The sequence below is a fragment of the Pinus tabuliformis genome, chromosome Q, assembly GCF_031772625.1.
Source record: "Pinus tabuliformis cultivar Carrire ecotype Pingquan chromosome Q, CPIR1, whole genome shotgun sequence".
In the NCBI taxonomy this organism is placed as follows: Eukaryota; Viridiplantae; Streptophyta; class Pinopsida; order Pinales; family Pinaceae; genus Pinus; species Pinus tabuliformis.
This window is the reverse complement of record NC_142296.1, coordinates 381191099-381207871: the sequence shown is the minus strand read 5'-3', so window position 1 is coordinate 381207871 and position 16773 is coordinate 381191099. Positions and strand designations below refer to the sequence as shown.

The 16773-nt window shown below is 37.4% G+C and overlaps 1 pseudogene; it reads left to right on the top strand.

Moving 5' to 3' along the window:
- The first annotated feature begins 9130 nt into the window (after nt 1-9130).
- On the top strand, nt 9131-16773 carry LOC149219773 (uncharacterized; annotated as a pseudogene).

Genomic DNA, 16773 nt, shown 5'->3' with positions numbered 1-16773 from the left:
GTCACATTGTGACAAAGAATTTTCTCAATATGAAAATAAGCCATGGTCCAACATCGCATTCTTGAGTTTAATATTAATCCCTTGGGTTTATTAATCTAAGGGTTCATATTCGTAGGGTATAATATTATTCATAAGGTTTATAATATTGATTCTTGGGTTTCATATAAATCCCTTGGGTTTATAATGATGGCCAACCATGCTCAACCATGGTCCAACGTCACATTGTGACAAAGATTGTCTCAATATGAAAATCAACAATCGTAAACCATGGTAAACCATGTTTATTTTAAGGTTTATATACATTGGGTTTATAATATTAATCCCTTGGGTTTAATATTATTCCCTTGTGTTTATAATCCCTTGGGTTTTTAGTATTAATCCCTTGGGTTTATTAATATAAGGGTTCATATTCTGAGGGTATAATATTATTTATAGGGTTTATAATATTAATCCTTGGGTTCAATATTAATCTCTTGGGTTTATAATCATGGCTAACCATGGTTTAACGACACATTGTGACAAAGATTTTCTCAATATGAAAATCAGTCATGATCCAATGTCACATTGTGACAAAGATTGTCTCGATATGAAAATCAATCATGGTCAACTATGGTCCAATATTGCATTGTGACAAATATTGTCTCACTATGAAAATGAACCATGGTCAAGCATTGTCAACCATGGTGAGTCATGGTCAACCATTGTCTAATGTCACATTATGACAAAGATTGTCTCAATATGAAAATCAACCATGGTCGACCATGACCCAACATCGTATTGTGACAAAGATTGTCTCAACATGAAAATCAACCATGGTCAACCATGTTTATTTTAGAGTTTATAATATTTATCTTAGGGTTTATATACCTTGGGTTTATAATATTAATCCCTTGGGTTTAATATTATTCCCTTGGGTTTGCAATCCCTTGGGGTTTTAGTATTAACCCCTTGGGTTTATTATAATCCCTTGGGTTTATAATATCAATCCATTGGGTTTATTAATCGAAGGGTTCATATTCCTAGTGTATAATATTATTCATAGGGTTTATAATATTAATCCTTGGGTTGAATAGAAATTCCTTTGGTTTATTATCATGGTCAACCATGGTTAATAACCATGGTTACTAACCATGGTCACATTGTGTCACAGATTGTCTCATGGTCCAATATCACATTGTGACAAGTGGTCAACCATGGTCCAACATTCCAATGTTACAAAAAATTTGTCAGTATGAAAATAAACCAGGGTAAACGAGGGTGAACCATGTTTATTTTAGGGTTTATAATATTTATCTTAGGATTTATATATCTTGGGTGCATAATATTAATCCCATGGGTTTGTAATACTAAGTTTTTAGTCTTAATCCCTTGGGGTTATCATTCCCTTGGGTTTATAATATTGATCCCTTGGATTTATTAATCTAAGGGTTCATATTCCTATGACATAATATTATTCAGAGGGTTTATAATATTAATCAATTGGTATAATATAAATACCTTGGGTTTATAATCATGGTCAACTATGGTCCAGCATCACATTGTGACAAAGGTTGTCTCAATGAAATTCTACCATGGACAACCATCATCAACCATGGTCAATAATGGTCAACCATGGTCCAACAACATATTGTGACAAAGATTATCTCAATATGAAAATTGATCTGGGTTAACCAATGTCAAACATTGCAATGGGACAAAGATTGTTTCACAATGTGTAGTAATACGTTGGGTTAAATATTATTCCCTTGGGTTTATACTCCCTAGTTTTTTTAGTATTGATCCCTTGGGTTTATTTATTTTGGGCTTATAATATCAATCCATTACGTATATTAATATTAAACTCATTGATATTATATACCCAAAGGGTGAATCTTTTTTCCCGTAGAAAAAGTCGTAGTTTATATTCATGTTGAATTAAATTACATTTTGTAGATGCTTAGCGCATATGCAGATAGCTGTCCATGGTTGGACAAAAAACTATAAAAAATAAAAAATTTACAAAAACATCAAGCCTATACTTTTCTGCCCTTCTTCTTTTCCACCCTACGCCAACCCTGTGGGTCAGGAGAGGGGACAATGATGGCCTGCGGGTGCTCTTGTATGTTCACTGGAGGTTCTTTGTCGGATTCTGATCCTTCAGACCCATGTGCTCTTTTATTGCCACTGAATTCCAGCTGTGGAGTTTCCTGCTGCTGAATATGGTCCTCCATTTGTGGGTCTGTTGATTTTTCTTCCTGTGTGCCGTTCTGTTCCATATTTGCATCAGGTTCCTCTTGGTTCATTGTGTGTTCTTGCGTCTGCATATCCTCTTTTTCCCTCCAATCGGTGTGCTGCCATCCATTCGGTTTTTTTTGCTGTTTCTTGTTCACTTTGGGGTCCCTCTTACCCAGAGGGCAGGTATTTTGAAGATGTCCTGTTTGCATACATCTAAGGCACCTAAATGCTGTATTTTCATAATCAAGCGGTTGTATCCTCTGCGTATTATTATAGTTCAATGTGATATGATCCGGTAGCCCCAGGCTCAGATCCACTTCTACACATATTCTAGCATAGGTGAAGATTCCTTGGTTAATTCGTTCTCCATCTGTTTTAAGGTATTTCCCCAAGGAATTTCCAATGGCTAGTAAAACTGTGTGGTGCCAGAAATGTATCGGTAGATTATGCAATCTCACCCAAACAGGCATTGTTGTTACTTTCATAGTATTTGCGTCAAATTCAGGAAACCAGGGGATGGTGAAGAGGCCAGCCTTTCCCCAGAACCATGGTCCCTGATTGATAATGTTGTCACGTTCTTGTTCTGTTTTAAAGCGAACTATAAAGAAACCTTTGGAGCATAGATGGATTTCACAGTCAGGTGACCATGTTGTAAGGATCCAGTGATGCAGGGCGTCTGATTTTGGCCAGAAACCATTAAATCTACATATAACAGCATGAGTGGCTAGATCAATGTGTATTTGATTTACCTCCGATGCAGTTACTTGGATCGTTGGAGATTCGATTGTTTGTTCCACAATATAGGGACCTGGTAGCTCTGGTGCTGGTGCTGGTTTGTGTTGATAGTTTTCCCCTTTACCATTTATCGCGTCCTTGAAGGAGCCTGTATTCTTTGATCTGGGCCTATTGACTGCATCACGAAAAGAACCAGGGAGCTGTGATCCGCTGGCTGCTGCTCCTCCTCGTAGTCTCATGTTGACTATTATGTTAGATCCTGTCTTAATGTTGTAGTGGCCTATTGTCCAGTGATCTTGTAACGTTCTGCCTTCAGAGAGCAGATGTTGGAATCCTTCCGGAAGGCCAATGTGACCGGCAATGATTTCCTTCAGTTTTGAGACCTTGTCTGTGGTTTGGACCCAAATTGGGGTTGATTTCCTAGAGGGGGGCTTTATAAATATTTGAAACCATAGATCTGATGAGATTACCTTCAGATCCGCTGTATCTGCGTTAACCAGGTCCGATTTTGTATGTTTGGTTTTTAGATCTGGCGAGTTCCCACATGTCCTCTGCTTGGATCTGGACAAAAGAAATAGATCCATTCCAGATCTGCCCTCTTTGGCCCGTTCTATTGTGGGAGAATGTAGATTTGCTGCATGCTGGCCTCTTTCTTTTTTTTCCGCTTCCGGGTCTCTGTCAACCTTGTCGGATTTAGCCCGATCTGTTGTGAAAAGGGCCGGATCTGCCCAAACTGTCCATTGCCCCTGTTGTTGCCCATTTGTCCTGCAGCTCCGCTGAAACAAAATTTGATAATTATCCTCAGCTTTCTGTCGTTGTTCACATTCGGCAGAGTTAGGATGAATGATGTCCATTGGGGGGCCCCATTGGTTCTTATTCAGCTGGTTCGGTGGGCCGAGTGCGGCTGCCCTGTCCAGGCGATCCGTCTTGGGGTCTTGTGCACATTCCGCAGCGGGTACCTTCCAGGCTTTGCCTTGCTGTGACGAGATCTGCGCATAGACATGAAAGCTGTGTGGCTCTTTCGTTTCCTGTCGATTCTGGGGAGATCCAGCCCCTGCAAGAAAACCTGTATTGTAAACCCTAGCGCTGGGAGCCATGTTCGCCGATTGAAAAATTCCCCCCAAAGGGTGAATCAAACCAAGGGATAAATATTATAAACCCTAGGGAATATAAACCCAAGGGAATAATATTAAACAAAGGTATTAATACTATAAGCCCTAGGTATATAAACCCTAGGTATATTAACATAAATACCTTGGGTTTACACTCATGGTCGACCATGGACGACTATGGTCGACCATGTTCCAATGCCACATTATGAAAAAGATCATCTCAATATCAAAATTAACCATGGTCCAACGTCGCATTGTCACAAAGATTGTCTCAACATGAAAATCAACCGTGGTAAACCATCTTTATTTTATATTTTATCATATTTATATTAGGGTTTATATCCCTTGGGTTTATAATATTAATCCCTAGGGTTTAATATTACTACCTTGGGTTTGTAATCCCTTGGGGTTTTAGTATTAACCCCTTGGGTCTATTATAATCCTTTGGGTTTATAATATCAATCCCTTGGGTTTATTAATTGAGGGGATCATATTCCTAGGGTATAATATCATTCATAGGGTTTATAATATTAATCCTTGGTTTGAATATAAATTCCTTGGGTTTAATATCATGGTCAACCATGGTCCAATGTTGCATTGTTATAATGATTGTGTCAGTATGAAATCAACCATGGTAAATGAGGGTCAACCATGTTTATTTTGGTGTTTATGATATTTATCTTAGGGTTTATATACTTTGGTTTATAACAATAATCTCTTGGGTTTAATATTATTCCCTTGAGTTTATAATCCTTTGGGTTTTTAGTATTAATCTCTTATGGTTATCATTCCCTTCAGTTTATTATATTGATCCCTTGGTTTTATTAATATAGGGGTTCATATTCCTAGGGTATAATATTATTCAAAAGTTTTATAATATTAATCAATTGGTTTAATGAAACAAGGACCTATCAGAGGGAAAAACGTAAGATTGAGGAGCTGGAGGCTATAGTGGTTGAGGAAGAGGAGAACTAGGAGGAGCATGATTTGGAGAAGGATATGGAGTGGGTCCAGAACATCTACAACTCGGGCCACCCAATATGTCCGCACACAAGCGGAAATGTGGAGGATGAAGACAATGCTGGCAAAAGCCATAAGCATGCAAGGTGATTATATCAACCAGGCACGACAGGCTCAACATGCTATTGCTGTAACTTCTGTGGAGCATGTGGTGATCTTGGAAGCCTTGGACTTTAAAATTAGCGGTCTCGAGCAGCAATTCGATAGCATTTCCAAAAAGCTAACAGTCTTGATAAGTCTTCTACATCACTCCATTTGTCAAGAAGCTATGAGTGCTGGGGAAAGGGCAGAGGAGAAAACGGGCAACAGTCAGGGCACACTCTCATCGCTACCTCAGGCGGGCAGAGCTAAGGCTCCGACTGGTTAGGAATCCTTCAAGAATCATGTGGTTCTTGAGATGTAATGGGTCTTTGTTTCAAGCACTGGATGAGTTCCTGGGGCATGGGTCTGTATATTCGATCATTGACCTTGGAAATAATCCGTTTTGTCAGTTTTTCTGGTTTTTATCTCTAGCTGTCCAAGGCTCTATCTGGGCCTCAGTTTGTTCACTGTTTTTTTTTTCAACCCCTGACTTTCTCTGCCGCCCTGCGTGGTGTGCCCTGGGGTTCTGTAGGAGATCATTTTGGTCATGACGGGGTGTATTCGGACTAGGAAAGCAGTCTTTTGTCTGCACCAGCAGACCTTTTGTAAATATGTATTATTGTCTTAATATAAAATGTTGATTTACACCAAAAAAAATCAGTTGGTTTAATATAAATCCCTTGTGTTTATAATCATGGTCAACTATGGTCCAACGTTACATTTTGATGAAGGTTGTCTCAATATGAAAATCTACCATGGACAACCATTGTCAACCATCATCAACCATCGTCAATCATGGTCAACCATGGTCCAACATCATATTATGAAAAATATTATTTCAATATGAAAATAAATCTTCGTCAACGAAGGTCCAACATTGCATTGTGAGAAAGATTGTCTCACAATGTGTATTAATCCCTTGGTTTAAATATTATTCCCTTGGGTTAATGATACTCCCTAGGGTTTTTAGTATTAATCCCTTGGGTTTATAATATCAATCCATTAGTTTTATTAATATTAAACTCATTGATATTATATACCGAAGGGAATAACAAACCCAAGGGATTAATACTATAAGCCCAAGGGAATGATATTAAATTGAAGGGATTAATATGATAAGCCCTAGGTATATAAACCCTATTCTCTTGGGATTTTAATATTAATCCCTTGGGTTTATTATAACTTTGGGTTTCTGATATCAATCCCTTGGTATTTATTATTCCCTTAGGTTTATAATATCAGTCATGGTCAACCATTTTCAATCATAGCCAACCATGGTCAACCATGGTTGAATGTCGCATTGTCAGAAGGATTTTCTCACCATGAAAATAAACCATGTTTATTTTAGTGTTTGAAATATTTATATTTGGGTTTACCAATGTTGTGTTTATAATATTAGTCCCTTGGGTTTAATATTGTTGCCTTGGGTCCATAGGTTTATTATTCCTTTGCGTTTATAATATCAATCCCTTAGGTTTATTATTCCCTTAGGTTTACAATATAAATCATGGTCAACCATTGTCAATCATAGCCAACCATGGTTGAATGTCTCATTGTGACAAGGATTGTCTCACCATGAAAATAAACCATGTTTATTTTAGTGTTCGTACTATTTATATTTGGGTTTACCAATGTTGGATTTATAATATTAGGTCCTTGGGTTTAATATTATTCCCTTCGGTTTTTTCTTCCTTTCGGTATATAATATCAGTCCATTGGGTTTATTATTCCCTTAGGTTTATAATATCAATGACGGTAAATCATTTTCAATCATAGCCAACATGGTTGAATGTCGCATTGTCACAAGGATTGTCTCACCATGAAAATAAACCATATTTATTTTAGTGTTTGTAATATTTATATTTGGGTTTACCAATGTTGGGTTTTTAGTATTAGTACCTTGGGTTTAATATTATTCCCTTGGGTTTATTATTAACTTGGGTTTATAATATCAATTATGGTCAACCATAACCGACCATGTGGTCAACTGTGGTCAATCATGGTCCGACCTCGCATTATGAAAAAAAATTGTCTGTACGTAGGGTTTATATAACTTGGGTTTATAATATTAGTCCCTTGGGTTTAATATTATTCACTTAGGTTCATAATCCCTTGGGGTTTTAGTATTAATCCCTTGTGTTTATTGTTCCTTCAGTTTATAATATTAATAATCCCTTTGGTTTATTAAGGCCTTGAATTTAAAATATTAATTTTTAGGATTTATTAATTCAACCATGTTTATTTTAGTATTTTTAATATTTATCTTAGGGTTTGTATAGCTTGGGTTTATAATATTAGTCCCTTTTGTTTAATATTATTCCCTTAGGTTCATAACCCCTTGGGGTTTTAGTATTAATCCCTTTGGTTTATTGTTCTTTGGGTTTATAATATCAATCGCTTTGGTTTATTATTCCCAACTCAACCATGGTCCAGCATGGAATTTTGATAATGATTGTCTCAATATGAAAATCAACGATCCCCAATAATGCTTATTTTAGTGTTTATAATATTTTTCTTATGGTTTATATACATTGTGTTTATAAAATTAGTCCCTTGGGTTTAATATTATTCCCTTAGATTTATAATATAAATCATGGTTAATCATTGTCAATCATAGTCAAACATGGTCAACGATGGTTGAATGTCACATTCTCAAAAGGATTGACTCACCATGAAAATAAACCATGTTTATTTTAGTGTTTGTAATATTTATATTTGGGTTTACCAATGTTCGGTTTATAATATTAGTCCCTTAGGTTTAATATTATTCCCTTGGGTTCATAACCCGTTGGATTTTAGTATTAATCCCTTGAGTTTATTATTCCTTTGGATTTATAATATCAATCCCTTGGGTTTATTATCCCCTTAGGTTTATAATATCAATGATGGTTAACCATTTTCTATCATAACCAACCATCATCAACCATGTTTGAATGTCGCATTGTGACAAGGATTGTCTTACCATGAAAGTAAGCCATGTTTATTTTAGTGTTTGTAGTATTTTAATTTGGGTTTAACAATGTTGGGTTTATAATATTAGTCCCTTGGGTTTAATATTATTCCCTTGGATTTATTATTCCCTTGGGTTTATTATTCCCTTAGGTTTATAATATCAATGATGGTCAACCATTGTCAATCATAGTCAACCATGGTCAACCGTGGTTGAATGTCGCATTGTGACAAAGATTGCCTCACCACGAAAACAAACCATGTTTATTTTAGTGTTTGTAATATTTATATTTGGGTTTACCAATGTTGGGTTTTTAATATTAGTCCCTTGGGTTTAATATTACTCCTTTGGGTTCATAATCCCTTGGGTTTTAGTATTAATCCCTTGAATTTATGTTTCCCTTGGGTTTATAATATCAATCATGGTCAACCATAACCAACCATGGTCAACTGTGGTCAATCATGGTCTGACCTCACATTATGAAACAAATTGTCTCCACTTAGGGTTTTCATACCTTGGGTTTATAATACTAACCCATTGGGTTTAATATTATTCCCTTAGGTTCATAATCCCTTGCGGTTTTAGTATTAATACCTTGGGTTTATTGTTCCTTTGGGTTTATAATATCAATCTCTTGGGTGATAAGGATTATCTCAATATGAAAATAAACGATGGTTAATCATCTTTATTTTAATGTTTATAATATTTATCTTAGGGTTTATATACATTGGGTTTATAATTACGCCGTAAGGCGTTTCCCTTTGAATTGAATTGCCCCAGCCGCCGCCGTGTCCTATTGTTGACCGTGGATTTGTGGTGTTAGACGATTGAATGAAGTGTGATCGTTGATCAACACTGATCCAAAACTAAACGATTAATGAGGGAGTAGGACGGACGCACTGCCAACGAGCCATTCGTTTCGCCGCTGACATGTGCTTGGCTCGCACTGCAAACAAGGGTTCTGCCTGGAGTCGAGCTCCGAACCTCTGCCTCATGCACAAAAAAAAATACCATCACAATGATGCAGCAGAAGCAATCCTCCGAACCTCCGCGGCCAGATCATGGCGCCATTGACAGAAGACTCTGGACTCTGCAGAAGATTGTTCCTGGCGGCAAGAAAATGGAAGTTCATACACTTTTTCAAGAGACCGCCGACTATATTTTGAATCTTCAAATGCAAGTTCATGGATCAGGTGATGGTTTTTGTACCTAAATTTCCCACGGGCACCGCCGAGCCCACTTCTCGCATTTTCTACTGGTGTCGGTTGAAGAGGGTGGGTAGCCTCATGGACAAGTATATTAAGATGGGTTACCTCTATTCCCTGGTTTGCTCTGAGCTCCAAGTCATGTCTATGCTCATTTTTCATCAAAAATAGGTGAGCTGAGACAGGCCTCCTGGATGGCCTCGCAGTGTGGAAAAACGAGGACATTGAGCATATATTTTCTGATTGTTTCTTGGTGAGGTCCTTGTGCAAGACTATTTGTTATTGTTTCTCTTCTCTGGTTTCCTATTCGTGTCATTGGATGGTCGGTCTTGTTGGCAACCCTGATTTGGTTTTGTTACTTGTTCAGCCTGCTCTGCCAGTGGTCACATTAATGGTTCTTTGCTTCTGATGATACATAAGAGGTAAGTCCACCATTAAGGTAGCAGTTGCACTTGTTGTGGAATTATATTCCATAGATTTTGGATGAATAGGCAGTCTACACCTTTGCAACAAGTAGAAAGCTTATTAGAAGTGCTGACCACAGGGCTCTTCTGGCTTGGGTAGGCAGGGAGATTAATTCTCTTTACCTTATAATATAAGACAGTTATTCTACATATGTCCATTAAAGAGTTCTTGAGTTATGATGAAGAGAATAATTCAAACGAGTGATCTATATAGTTAAGGGTACTCACTTCTTAGTGAACCCTTTATGTTGACTGGCTCCATCTAAGACTCTTGACCATAAACATCCATTTTTGAGAGGGATATCGGGCATCCAAGGTGATTGTTAAATCTCTTGTCAATCTTCCTATATGATATCAAACACCCCTTAATATTGATACCTGCATGTCTTTTCAATTAAGGCTCCCCTGAATCTTGATACTTGCATGTCTTTTCAATTAAGGTAGAGGAATTGCAAGACAAATTAGCATTTCATTCTGCTGGTTATTTGCCTAGAATCTGGCAGTGAGGTTTACCACAAGAAATTGCAACAAAGGTTAATTTGGTTTTGCTGGAGTATGTAAGGGATAATCAAATCTAATTATTTTTCTCATTTGCGAGAAGTAACATTGCCTTGTTGAGGCCCTAACTATATGTGAGAAGTATTCTCCCTTGACTATTCGGGAGAAGCTTTCAGCTGAGCTCCATTTGTTAGTTATACTAATGAACATCTCTCCTCCCACAGTCTCCTATAAACATTTCTTGAGATTGGTTAGCAGCCTATACCAGAAAAAGTGATGAGGCCCTTGCCCTATACCCAAGAAATGAAGTGAGTCAAATATTTGTTAGACTAAGCAAATGCAGGTTGGTAGCTAACTCACATCTCCCATTATAGCTAGCTCACATCACCCGAGGTCCATTCATAAGCTATACTAGTGAACAACTCTCCTCCCATGGTCTCTTAACTGTAAAGAAACCACCTGAGATCCATTTGTAAGCTATACTTGTGAATAACTCTCCTCCCATGGTCTCCTGACCGTAAACAAACATTTTCTTGAGGTTGATTACCAGGTTTTACGAGTGAAAGTTCATGAGGTTCTTGCCCTATACCCAAGAAACATATGGTTGGATCGAGAGCCATTGAAAGATTGAGTTCCTTATCCACCTACTGTTGCTTAGCCACCAATTGATTGAGTTGAAATTTGAGCTGATTCACCTTACCCAGTTCCATAATCCGTTTTCCTATTAGCAAAGGCACAGTCAATTTATCGAGAAGAGAGTTAAATATCGGCTAGACTGAGAAAATGAATGGTGGTAGCTAGCTTACAGCTTCATAATAGTATCTAGGCTAATTTCTAAATCATATGCTCACCACTGGGAAATGACGTTGGATTTGCAGCATATTTTATACAAATCTTGCTCTGGTACATCCCCAAAATGAGGGAATATGCAACTTATATGCATATTTATTTCAACTTTTCAACAACTTGCTCTGGTGGTCAACTTAATTTTTGTCTTCAGTAATTGCTACAGATTTTTATGGATTTCAAACCAACTCTCAAATGGAGCTTTATGAAATGTGCTATGCTATAAACACATTTGATGAGTTGTGTAGCCTTTTAGCAGCTATCTGGCACCAAAATGTAGTGCTTATTTACCCAATAAAATCGAAGAGGAGTGACAATGACCTCTTTTGGGGGTCTATCGTCTTGGATGGATCTTTAGGATTCTGTCAGAGGAAATTGATATTCCTAGAGGAATCTATCTGGGATATTATTGCCTCCTCTATCTGGGATATTATTGCCTCACAGAAAACATGAGCCCTCAACATGGATATTATGTCTGCCTTTTATTCAGGTGAGATTCAAATTTGAAATTGGCCTTAAAATGAAGCAAATAAAGCTGGAAATAAAGGTGGTGCTATAATGGTTGACGTATTTCTTATATAATACCCATGCTTTTTATCAGTGCATTAGTTAAAGACATTCAGTTATCAATTAAGGCAGACTTAAAAAAGCAGGTGGCTGAAAAGAATTGCTGTTGTATGTATTCCCTGGTGTGCTCTGAGCTCAAAGTCATGTCTATGCTCATTTTTCATCAAAGATAGGTGAGCTGAGACAGGCCTCTTGGATGGCCTTGCAGTGTGGCAAAACCAGGACATTGAGCATATATTTTCTGATTGTTTCTTGGTGAGCTCCTTGTGCAAGACTATTTGTTATTGTTTCTCTTCTCTGGTTTCCTATTCGTGTCATTGGATGGTGGTTCTTGTTGGCAACCCTGATTTGTTTTTGTTACTTGTTCAGCCTGCTTTGCCAGTGGTCACATTAATGGTTCTTTTCTTTTGATGATCCATAAGAGGTAAGTCCACCATTAAGTTAGCAGTTGCACCCGTTGTGGAATTATATTCCATAGATTTTGGATGAATTGGCAGTCTACACCTTTTCAACAAGTAAAAAGCTTATTAGAAGTGCTGATCACAGGGCTCTTTGGCTTGGGTAGGCAGGGAGATTAATTCTCTTTATCTTATAATATAAGACAGTTATTATGCATATGTCCATTAAAGAGTTCTTGAGTTATGATGAAGAGAATAATTCAAACGAGTGATCTATATAGTTAAGGGTACTCACAGCTTGTCAACAGATATGCATACTCACTTCTTAGTGAACCCTTTATGTTGACTAGCTCCATTTAAGACTCTTAACCATAAACATCAATTTTTGAGAGGGATATCGGGCATCCCAGGTGATTGTTGTGATAAACTAAAGTGTTAAATGTCTTGTCAATCTTCCTATACGATATCAAACACCCCTTAATCTTGATACCTGCATGTCTTTTCAATTAAGGCTCCCCTGAATCTTGATACTTGCATGTCTTTTCAATTAAGGCAGAGGAATTGCAAGACAAATTAGCATTTCATTCTGCTGGTTATTTGCCTAGAATCTGGCAGTGAGGTTTACCACAAGAAATTGCAACAAAGGTTAATTTTGTTTTGCTGGAGTATGTAAGGGATAATTGAATCTAATTATTTTTCTCATTTGTGAGAAGTAACATTGCCTTGTTGAGGCCTTAACTATATGTGAGAAGTATTCTCCCTTGACTATTCGGGAGAAGCTTTCAGCTGAGCTCCATTTGTTAGTTATACTAATGAGCATCTCTCCTCCCACGGTCTCCTAACTATAAACATTTCTTGGGATTGGTTAGCAGCTTATACCAGAAAAAGTGATGAGGCTGGTAGGTAACTCAAATCTCCCATTATAGCTAGCTCACATCACCCGAGGTCCATTCATAAGCTATACTAGTGAACAACTCTCCTCCCATGGTCTCCTGATTGTAAAGAAACCACCTGAGATCCATTCGTAAGCTATAATTGTGAATAACTCTCCTCCCATGGTCTCCTGACTGTAAACAAACATTTTCTTGAGGTTGATTACCAGGTTTTACTAGTAAAAGTTGATGAGGTTCTTGCCCTATACCCAAGAAACATATGGTTGGATCGAGAGCCATTGAAAGATTGAGTTCCTTATCCACCTACTGTTGCTTAGCCACCAATTGATTGAGTTGAAATTTGAGCTGATTCACCTTACCTAGTTCCATAATCCATTTACCTATTAGCAAAGGCACAACCAATTTATCGAGAAGAGAGTTAAATATCGGCTAGACTGAGAAAATGAATGGTGGTAGCTAGCTTACAGCTTCATAATAGTATCTAGGCTAATTTCTAAATCATATGCTCACCACTGGGAAATGACCTTGGATTTGCAGCATATTTTATACAAATCTTCTCTGGCACATCCCCAAAATGAGGGAATATGCAACTTATATGCATAGTTATTTCAACTTTTCAACAACTTCCTCTGGTGGTCAACTTAACTTTTGTCTTCAGTAATTGCTACAGATTTTTTTGGATTTCAAACCAACTCTCAAATGGAGCTTTATTAAATGTGCTATGCCATAAAGACATTTGATGAGTTGTGTAGCCTTTTAGCAGCTATCCGGCACCAAAATGTAGTGCTTGTTTCCCCAATAAAATCGAAGAGGAGTGACAATGACCTCTTTTGTGGGTCTATCATCTTGGATGGATCTTTAGGATTCTGTCAGAGGAGATTGATATTCCTAGAGGAATCTATTTGGGATATTTTTGCCTCCTCTATCTGGGATATTATTGCCTCACAAAAAACATGAGCCCTCAACATGGATATTATGTCTGCCTTTTATTTAGGTGAGATTCAAGTTTCAAATTGGCCTTAAGATGAAGCAAATAAAGCTGGAAATAAAGGTGGTGCCATAATGGTTGACGCATTTCTTATATAATACCCATGCTTTTTATTAGTGCATTAGTTAAAGACCTTCAGTTATCAATTAAGGAAGACTTAAAAAAGCAGGTGGCTGAAAAGAATTGCTACTCTATGTATTCCCTGGTGTGCTCTGAGCTCAAAGTCATGTCAATGCTCATTTTTCATCAAAGATAGGTGAGCTGAGACAGGCCTCCTGGATGGCCTTGCAGTGTGACAAAACCAGGACATTGAGCATATATTTTCTGATTTTTTCTTGGTGAGCTCCTTGTGCAAGACTATTAGAAGTGCTGACCACAGGGCTCTTCTGGCTTGGATAGGCAGGGAGATTAATTCTCTTTATCTTATAATATAAGACAGTTATTATGCATATGTCCATTAAAGAGTTCTTGAGTTATGATGAAGAGAATAATTCAAACGAGTGATCTATATAGTTAAGGGTACTCACAGCTTGTCAAAAGATATGCATACTCACTTCTTAGTGAACCCTTTATCTTGATTGGCTCCATCTAAGACTCTTGACCATAAACATCAATTTTTGAGAGGGATATCGGGCATCCAAGGTGATTGTTGTGATAAACTAAAGTGTTAAATCTCTTGTCAATCTTCCTATACGATATCAAACACCCCTTAATCTTGATACCTGCATGTCCTTTCAATTAAGGCTCCCCTGAATCTTGATACTTGCATGTCTTTTCAATTAAGGCAGAGGAATTGCAAGACAAATTAGCATTTCATTCTGCTGGTTATTTGCCTAGAATCTGGCAGTGAGTTTTACAACAAGAAATTTAAACAAAGGTTAATTTGGTTTTGCTGGAGTATGTAAGGGATAATCGAATCTAATTATTTTTCTCATTTGTAAGAAGTAACTACTCTAGAAACCTTGGCAACGCTCCAAAACAAGGTAATTGTAAATAAGGTTCATTGTTGTAACGCTATTGGTACATAATTAACTTCTCATCAGAACCAAAACAAACTTGGAAAATTCATATTAGAGATGTTAAACCAATGAAATAACCTCTTAAAAATTAAGATTCTCAATTACGTTTTTTTATTGAAGTCATTGACTAGAGTTTTATTAATTTCATTTTTTATTCTGATTAAAGACTAAGAGGTCCTATAAATGTATTGGGTCTCCAAGCAGATTATAGTTGCATCCAAGGTGATTGTTGTGATAAACTAAAGTGTTAAATGTCTTGTCAGTCTTCCTATACCGTAGCAAACTCCCCTGAATCTTGATACTTGCATGTCTTTTCAATTAAGGCATGAGGAATTGCAAGACACATTAGCATTTCAATTAAGGCAAGAGGAATCACAAGGCACATTAGCATTTCATTCTGCTTGTTAATTGCATAGAATCTGACAGTGAGGTTTGCCACAAGAAATTGTAACAAAGGTTTAATTTGGGTTTGCTGGAGTATGTAAGGGATAATCGAAGCTAATTATTTTTGTCATAAGGGATAATCGAAGCTAATTATTTTTGTCATTTGTGAGAAGTAACTACTCTAGGAACTTTGGCAGCGCTCCAAAAACAAGGTAATTGTAAGGAAGGCTCATTGTAAAACCTCAAATTTGTTTGAAGAAAAATGAAAGCAATCCAACTATTGTTGCTAAAAGTGGTATTCCATTTATATATTGTTGTTTTGTCTGAGTCTTGAGAGTTCTCAAAGTCTATGGTACTCCATTGTTACATAGGGTGGAAGATTGATCATCAAACAACTCTGATTCATTATTTAACACCTATTTTTGGTAATTTTTATATCCATTATTGTTTATTGTACAGGGGAGGATTACTGTAAGAAATCTGGCAGTTGTGAGCACATGTCCTGGTCAAAGTGCAGATCAGGCTCAAAGGAAACTTTACATTGGTGGTCTTTCATATGACACGGCCGATGATAAGCTTCTAGAAGTTTTTTCCAAATATGGAGAGATAGAAGAAGGTTCAGCTGCATATGATAAGAATACCAAAAAATCCAGGTTACAAATCTAATATACATCGGTTTGCTTTATGATGGGCAGTTTAACATGCTTCTGCTGTTAGAGATTTATGCACGTTTTTCCAAGGCCTAGCTCGTTTGGTTGTATTTGTCTTCGTTAACGCTGTATGTATTTGTCACCAACAGAGGATTTTCTTTTGTGACTTTCAAGACTGTGGAGGCTACAAAGCGGGCTCTTAAGGAACCAAACAAAACCATTGATGTAAGTAATAGCTAGTACTGGATAATGTTGGTCATATTAGTTGAAGGGCAGTTGTTGATCTTGACACCTATGTTCTATGCTTGGCATGCAGGGAAGGACTGTTACTGTGAAACTTGCGGCTGATGATTAGAAGGAGAAACTATCATCACAGGCTGCAGTATCTCCACAAATGCAGATAGCTTATGGAACAGACTATCCAAGCCTGAACTCATATCATAGGCCAGGGCCACAGGTACTAGTCTCTGCATCACCACCAATTGGTTTCTCAGCATATCCAATCAGGCCTTTTAGCATATGCACCTCAGCCTCCATATGCAACACAACCTACATACGGAAGAATTTCATCTGCTTCTCAATATGGTGTTCGAAGCTCCACAACACCATACAGCTCAAACAAGTATGAAAAATATGCAACATCCCTCCAAGATCCACAACTGCTTCCATCAGGATTGCACACAGCAGGTGGTGGAGCAGGTCCTGGTCCAGGCTACCCATACTATGGTTCGACTGAAACTGGCTTTTAA